The following is a 7106-nucleotide window of genomic DNA, read 5'->3' as shown; positions in this document are numbered from 1 at the left end:
TTGCAAGTTCTGTACAAGAGGTCAGCAGGAAGGGTACAACTCTTTCAGTTGAGTAACAATGTTCGTCAAACAGTGTTGAAACTTAAGTGCTACAGTCTTGAGTGCATAGTAGAAAAGACATATTTGCATAGTAGGTAGTAATATAGACAAGGACGATTATTTAGTGGAAGAATGCATAGTAAAATACTATAGTACAAAGGTTAGTAGGTAAATTTTGAGATTTTGAGATTTTAATATTTTTTCTTCGTTTCAGATATTGATCAGATATTTTTCCCAGACACTGACGATCCAGACATTCCAGACCCTGGCAACTCAAATTATTGCGTGTGTCAATGTCTTGTTCCTCTTGCTCAGTATATCACATTTGGACCTTTGATTTATCGCTTTGGTTCTAGATTGGAATGTGAGTCCCATTGTGCCTGTACTATGCTGGGTAAATAATGGCTTGATGTGCGTGTGTAAAATGTCTCAACCACCCATAACCGCAGTATGGATGCATGGGGGGGAGGGGGTTCTGGGACGCTGGAACTAACTGTTGAGCCTTCCTGAGGTGTCATTCAAACCTTTATTTCATTCAAACCTTTATTTATTCTCGAAAGGACCATTGACGTCACCCTCATTTTCAATGTCATCAAGACTTTACAGACATTTCAATGCACGAATTTTTACAATATAATAATAATAATACATATTAATAACTATGTATATAGCATTTTTCACACATGGACCGCAGCCCAGAGTGCCCCACAGCAATTCGTATAAAATGAACATAGGCATAAAATCAGCACACAATTGACAGAATAAAAAACAATGCATAAATTGCACACATAAGAATAGGTATAAAAGACAATAAAAGTAGCGCAACGTAAAAAACGTGCAGACATAAGCATAGGCATACAATAAGTACAATAGTGTCGTGGGCCCAACTTGATGAAACGCTGTAACGTTGTGGGTTGGCTCTACTGGGTGAGCGATCATCTGGCGTTCCCTTGTGGGTAGGGGAGAACAGGGTTGGTTGGCACACGGGTTGGTTGTCGTATTCATTATATTTCGCCACGAAAAGGCACTGTCTCCCATATTTTGGTATGGACATTTCCAGAATTGGGATCAGAGTTCACCTACATAGTCTTCTTTGGAGTAAGACAGCTGAACTTGAGGTGAGAGGACTTGTTGTGTTTTTCACGTGAAATTGTAAATATTCAGCTCCTCTGTATTTTTCTTCTAGGCTTTTACACAAAATGGGTTTATAATGAAACAATTGTTACCCTTAAAAAGTGGGAAGGGAAAGCTATAGTTTAGATTGTTGTTGGCTAACTAACTAGTTTTTAGATGGTTGTTAGCCTTGATACTAGCAAGACATTCCAGTTGGGGTTGGTTGTCACATCCTCTTTGGGGTTGGGTGTCACATGTGACAAGCACATGACAGTGCTCAATGATCATAACATGGGCCGTTTCTTCACCAACTTGGAGGAGGTGATGGATGAGCTGAGGCCAGACCGAGCAGAGCCCAATGCACCCCAGCCCACCTACCAAGCCTAGTACATCCCAGCCTAGACAACCTGCCATGCCTAGTACATCCCTGCCTAGACCACCTACCAAGCCTAGTACATCCCAGCCTAGACAACCTGCCAAGCCTAGTACATCCCAGCCTAGACCACCTACCAAGCCTAGTACATCCCAGCCTAGACCACCTGCCAAGCCTAGTACATCTCAACCTAGACCACCTCTCAAGCCAGTGCACTCCACCCCAGCTGGAAAAGGCAGCCAGTTTGGTTTGTATGGAAACGTTCTCCCACAGCCGTTCCGGGGAGGTATGGGAGAAGTGTTGGATGTGACAATAAGCTCTGCTTAGTTGGTGACAACCAACCCCATAGTGTGTAACAACCATCCCCATGATGGGGTTGGTTGTCACAATGTGTCAGAGTGTCTTTGATAGGTAATTTTCTCTTTGTTACAATACGTTGGAAAATGAGAGGGATACACATTTCAAGCCAACATCTTAAGCTTCAATTTAATGTAGGAATGACTATTGAAAGATGTTTTGATGATGATCAATTCACACTAGAGTAAAAAGTGTGACAACCATGATGGTTGAACCATCCCCGTTCTCCCTACATCTATGTTTGTCCTAATTACGGTAATTTAACTGGTGTGTTTTGTTAGTCTCAAGCCTTTTTATACTTTCCTGTGTCTTACCTCCCTGTCAGTTGTTCACTATCCATTACGTGAATTGTATATATTTATGTATGCCTTATCGTTCCTCGCTGCCACGGGAGATAAGTATGTAAAGACTGTTGCCCATAGTTTGCTGTGTTGTTATTCGCCGTGTTAAATTGTTATTGAAAGCGAAGCTTTCTCTGCGTCTCATTATTATTTGCCTTGTTCCTTTTTCCATTTAAGCAGTTATTTGAGGCTAAGCTTTCTCCACTTTTATTTCACCGTGTATGGTACAGTACACTTATTTGTTTTATGCTGACGTGTTTTAGAGACAAAGCTTTCTCCCTTTTGTTTGATCTTGTTTGTGTGCGTGTTTATTCAGCGACTCAAATAAAGATTATTTTGTTTTGTAAATCCACACCTGCATCCCGTCTCCTCTGTTCGGCACTGGTCCAACATGTTAACCTACTCATAACAAACACCAGTGAAGGGAGGTGCCCTCTTGATAACCCCGGTGATATGCTGGCTCTCGCTGCATATCTACAGTATCTACACATTGGGTTGTGGTGGCCATCGGGGGCAATTCTTTTTATTTATTTTTTTATTTATCCTTTATTTATCCAGGAATGTCCCATTGAGATACAAGATCTCTTCTTCCAGGGAGTCCTGACCAACACGGCACACAACAAGTTTCAACATAAAACAGGGCATTAAACAAAAAACAAACAATTCAAATATAAATACAGAAGGCCATTTGTGCATGTCCCTTCCAGTGTCAGAATCGGAGGGACAGCTGTATTAGCTCGAGAGCGAGAGAAGGTCATGCACTTGGTCTTTTTTGCATTAAGGACCAGTCTTAGCCTTAGCAAGGAGTGTTGCAGTGTATTAAAAGCATCCTGTAGAAGCTCTATGACCTGTGGTAGGCTGTGTAGCATTGGCTTTGTCAATACCTGGAGCTCTCATTCTAACCATTTCCCCCTGCACCCACACCCCTTACCCTAAACCAGGTTTGTATCCTACTCCCTACCCCTACAACTGGGGCCGCTCAGACTGGCTATAGCCTCCAAGTTTATCACCCCCCCCCCCCAGTAAAACATCTTCACATTACTGAAAAATAAACCCAAAACAGCATGGGGGTAATGTCTACTGTACACTGCTGACAGAGTACGCTGTGCTATAAGGACTGCAGCATGTGGCTGTAGACTATTTATCTGTATCAGAAAATGGATCCGCTCCCCTCCAGAAGTGAGACGTGAGATAGGAGGGAGATTATGCACAGCAGACAGTGAGCTCACACAGGGATGTTGCACCAACTGCACCTGCTACTGCTACTTCAAATAATACACCCCTGGCATCAAGCACATTAGGGACTTCACAAAATCATTCACATTTACATTTACATTTAGTCATTTAGCTGACGCTTTTACCCAAAGTGACTTACAAGTTATGTAAAACAGGTCAGCAGGAAGAGTACAACTCTTTCAGCTAATTAACAATGTTCATCAAACTGTGTTGAACTTGGGTGCTACAGTCTTGAGTGCAGAGTATGTAGTAATATAGGTGAGGGATACTATTTAGTAGCAAAGTGCATGATCGTTTCAGATATATAGTTGATTGAAGAAGTGTGTTTATAGTCGATGGCGGAACATGTCCTACCTTGCATGTAGTTGAGGTCAAGTATAAAGAAGCAATGGCATTCATCGTAAATGGATGGTGAGGATGTAGAGCTGGGTGGTCTCTAGGCTATTCTTATTCTAATAATGGTTTTAATGAAGTAAATATACATGCATGTGCAACTGAATAGCTTATTTAAAAAAAAGTGTTTTGTTTATTTGGACGGGACAATGCAAAATTAATGAACACTGTGGAGTGTAAAAATTGCCGGATTTAGCACGAGGCTAATTTCCATCCATTGTCCCCAAACATAAAAACAGGACTCATAGAAACAGTAAGAAATGTACAAATACATAAAAACAGGACACATAAAAACAGCAAAAAAAAAAGTACAAATACATAACAGAAATACTAGTGGCTAGAGATATGTCACATGTGTTCACATGACTGGTTGGTCTTCAGCCATTTTTTTTGTTGCCCTCTAAAAGAAGCAAGGGTGGGGCTTTCCCTTCTGGAAATCGGGAGACTGCCTTTTATGGACAGGATGTTTTGGCCAAACGTGGTCAGTCTACGCGGGACCATGCAGTCACCTCTGGTGTCTGACCTGGTGCAGAGTCCAGTGTTTCTTTTTTTTGTAGATCAATTCCTGTACAGGAGGGGGAGCTAGTCCATGTAGGCATTTGCAGATGAAACAAGAGCTTTTTAAGACATTTTCAAAGCTCAAAAAGCTATGTTGTTTCAGAATATTGCAATGGTGGTATGCCAATGGTTTCCTGGCACATACCTTGATGGCTCTATGATAAAGCTGTTCAATGTGTTTCATGACAGTGACACCAGCAAATGACCAGTTTGTGAAGCAGCTTAGCAAATGATGTACATTAATGTACAAAGAGTCAACCTCAGCAGGTCTCCCGCTGGGCTGTAGGACCGGATAGGGAGTGTCTCACTGATAGGAACAAGGTTAAGGAGTGTGGCTCAGCAGGTACCTCAACAGAATATTGTACATGAAATAGAACTATATATGAAATATACCCATCTATAAATAACTGGCAAACTGGATCAAAAAAATATGCATCTGTCAACAAATTATACAAAGCAAGACATGTCACCCGAAAACAGAGATCATGGCAGTGTTGAGTGAAATGTTTAATGAGTGTGGCTTTTGAGTCTGGCACCTGTGTGTTTTCTTTGGCGGTTGTGTGTAATGGGTGAGATGTTTGGCCAATAGGACTGGGCAGGGGCACTGCGTGGTGTACATAACTCCCTTTGACGCACAGGTTGTGAGGTGTTGGAGCGTGACAGTCTGGTTGTCCGGGTCTGGGATGTCCTGAACTTCTGTGTCTGGGGGTAAGAGCAGTGTGCGCATTGGATAGTGGCCTGTGGGAGGGGGCAATGATTCGATTGGTGCGCTACGTGCTTTATATAGTGTAGTTTCAAAAGGTCTGATGTTGTATGATTTATTTTTTTTGCCCAAGTTAATCCTTTGAAGGGAGGTGCCCTCTTGATAACCCCGGTGATATGCTGGCTCTCGCTGCCTATTTACAGTATCTACACATTGGGTTGTGGTGGCCATCGGGGGCAATTTTTATTTATTTATTTTTATTTATCCTTTATTTATCCAGGAATGTCCCATTGAGATACAAGATCTCTTCTTCCAGGGAGTCCTGACCAACACGGCACACAACAAGTTTCAACATAAAACAGGGCATTAAACAAAAAACATACAATTCAAATATAAATACAGAAGGCCATTTGTGCATGTCCCTTCCAGTGTCAGAATCGGAGGGACAGCTGTATTAGCACTGGTGTGTTTTGTTAGTCTCAAGCCTTTTTATACTTTCCTGTGTCTTACCTCCCTGTCAGTTGTTCACTATCCATTACGTGAATTGTATATATTTATGTATGCCTTATCGTTCCTCGCTGCCACGGGAGATAAGTATGTAAAGACTGTTGCCCATAGTTTGCTGTGTTGTTATTCGCCGTGTTAAATTGTTATTGAAAGCGAAGCTTTCTCTGCGTCTCATTATTATTTGCCTTGTTCCTTTTTCCATTTAAGCAGTTATTTGAGGCTAAGCTTTCTCCACTTTTATTTCACCGTGTATGGTACAGTACACTTATTTGTTTTATGCTGACGTGTTTTAGAGACAAAGCTTTCTCCCTTTTGTTTGATCTTGTTTGTGTGCGTGTTTATTCAGCGACTCAAATAAAGAGTATTTTGTTTTGTAAATCCACACCTGCATCCCGTCTCCTCTGTTCGGCACTGGTCCAACATGTTAACCTACTCATAACAAACACCAGTGAAGGGAGGTGCCCTCTTGATAACCCCGGTGATATGCTGGCTCTCGCTGCATATTTACAGTATCTACACATTGGGTTGTGGTGGCCATCGGGGGCAATTCTTTTTATTTATTTTTTTATTTATCCTTTATTTATCCAGGAATGTCCCATTGAGATACAAGATCTCTTCTTCCAGGGAGTCCTGACCAACACGGCACACAACAAGTTTCAACATAAAACAGGGCATTAAACAAAAAACAAACAATTCAAATATAAATACAGAAGGCCATTTGTGCATGTCCCTTCCAGTGTCAGAATCGGAGGGACAGCTGTATTAGCTCGAGAGCGAGAGAAGGTCATGCACTTGGTCTTTTTTGCATTAAGGACCAGTCTTAGCCTTAGCAAGGAGTGTTGCAGTGTATTAAAAGCATCCTGTAGAAGCTCTATGACCTGTGGTAGGCTGTGTAGCATTGGCTTTGTCAATACCTGGAGCTCTCATTCTAACCATTTCCCCCTGCACCCACACCCCTTACCCTAAACCAGGTTTGTATCCTACTCCCTACCCCTACAACTGGGGCCGCTCAGACTGGCTATAGCCTCCAAGTTTATCACCCCCCCCCCCAGTAAAACATCTTCACATTACTGAAAAATAAACCCAAAACAGCATGGGGGTAATGTCTACTGTACACTGCTGACAGAGTATGCTGTGCTATAAGGACTGCAGCATGTGGCTGTAGACTATTTATCTGTATCAGAAAATGGATCCGCTCCCCTCCAGAAGTGAGACGTGAGATAGGAGGGAGATTATGCACAGCAGACAGTGAGCTCACACAGGGATGTTGCACCAACTGCACCTGCTACTGCTACTTCAAATAATACACCCCTGGCATTAAAAGATGGCGCCGCAACGACCGGCTGCCTGTCTGTGCGCTCCGTCGAGACTGTGCTTACTTTTGTTAATATTTATAGTTTTTAGAGTTTTGTTTGTACCAACTGTTGGTGCATTTAATGTGTATGACCGTCAGTCACTCATAGACATTGGATTACGGGAAACTTAC

This window comes from Notolepis coatsorum (assembly GCF_963971535.1).
Source record: "Notolepis coatsorum genome assembly, chromosome: 4".
Classification (NCBI taxonomy): Eukaryota; Metazoa; Chordata; class Actinopteri; order Aulopiformes; family Paralepididae; genus Notolepis; species Notolepis coatsorum.
Note: the sequence above shows the minus strand (reverse complement) of the source record.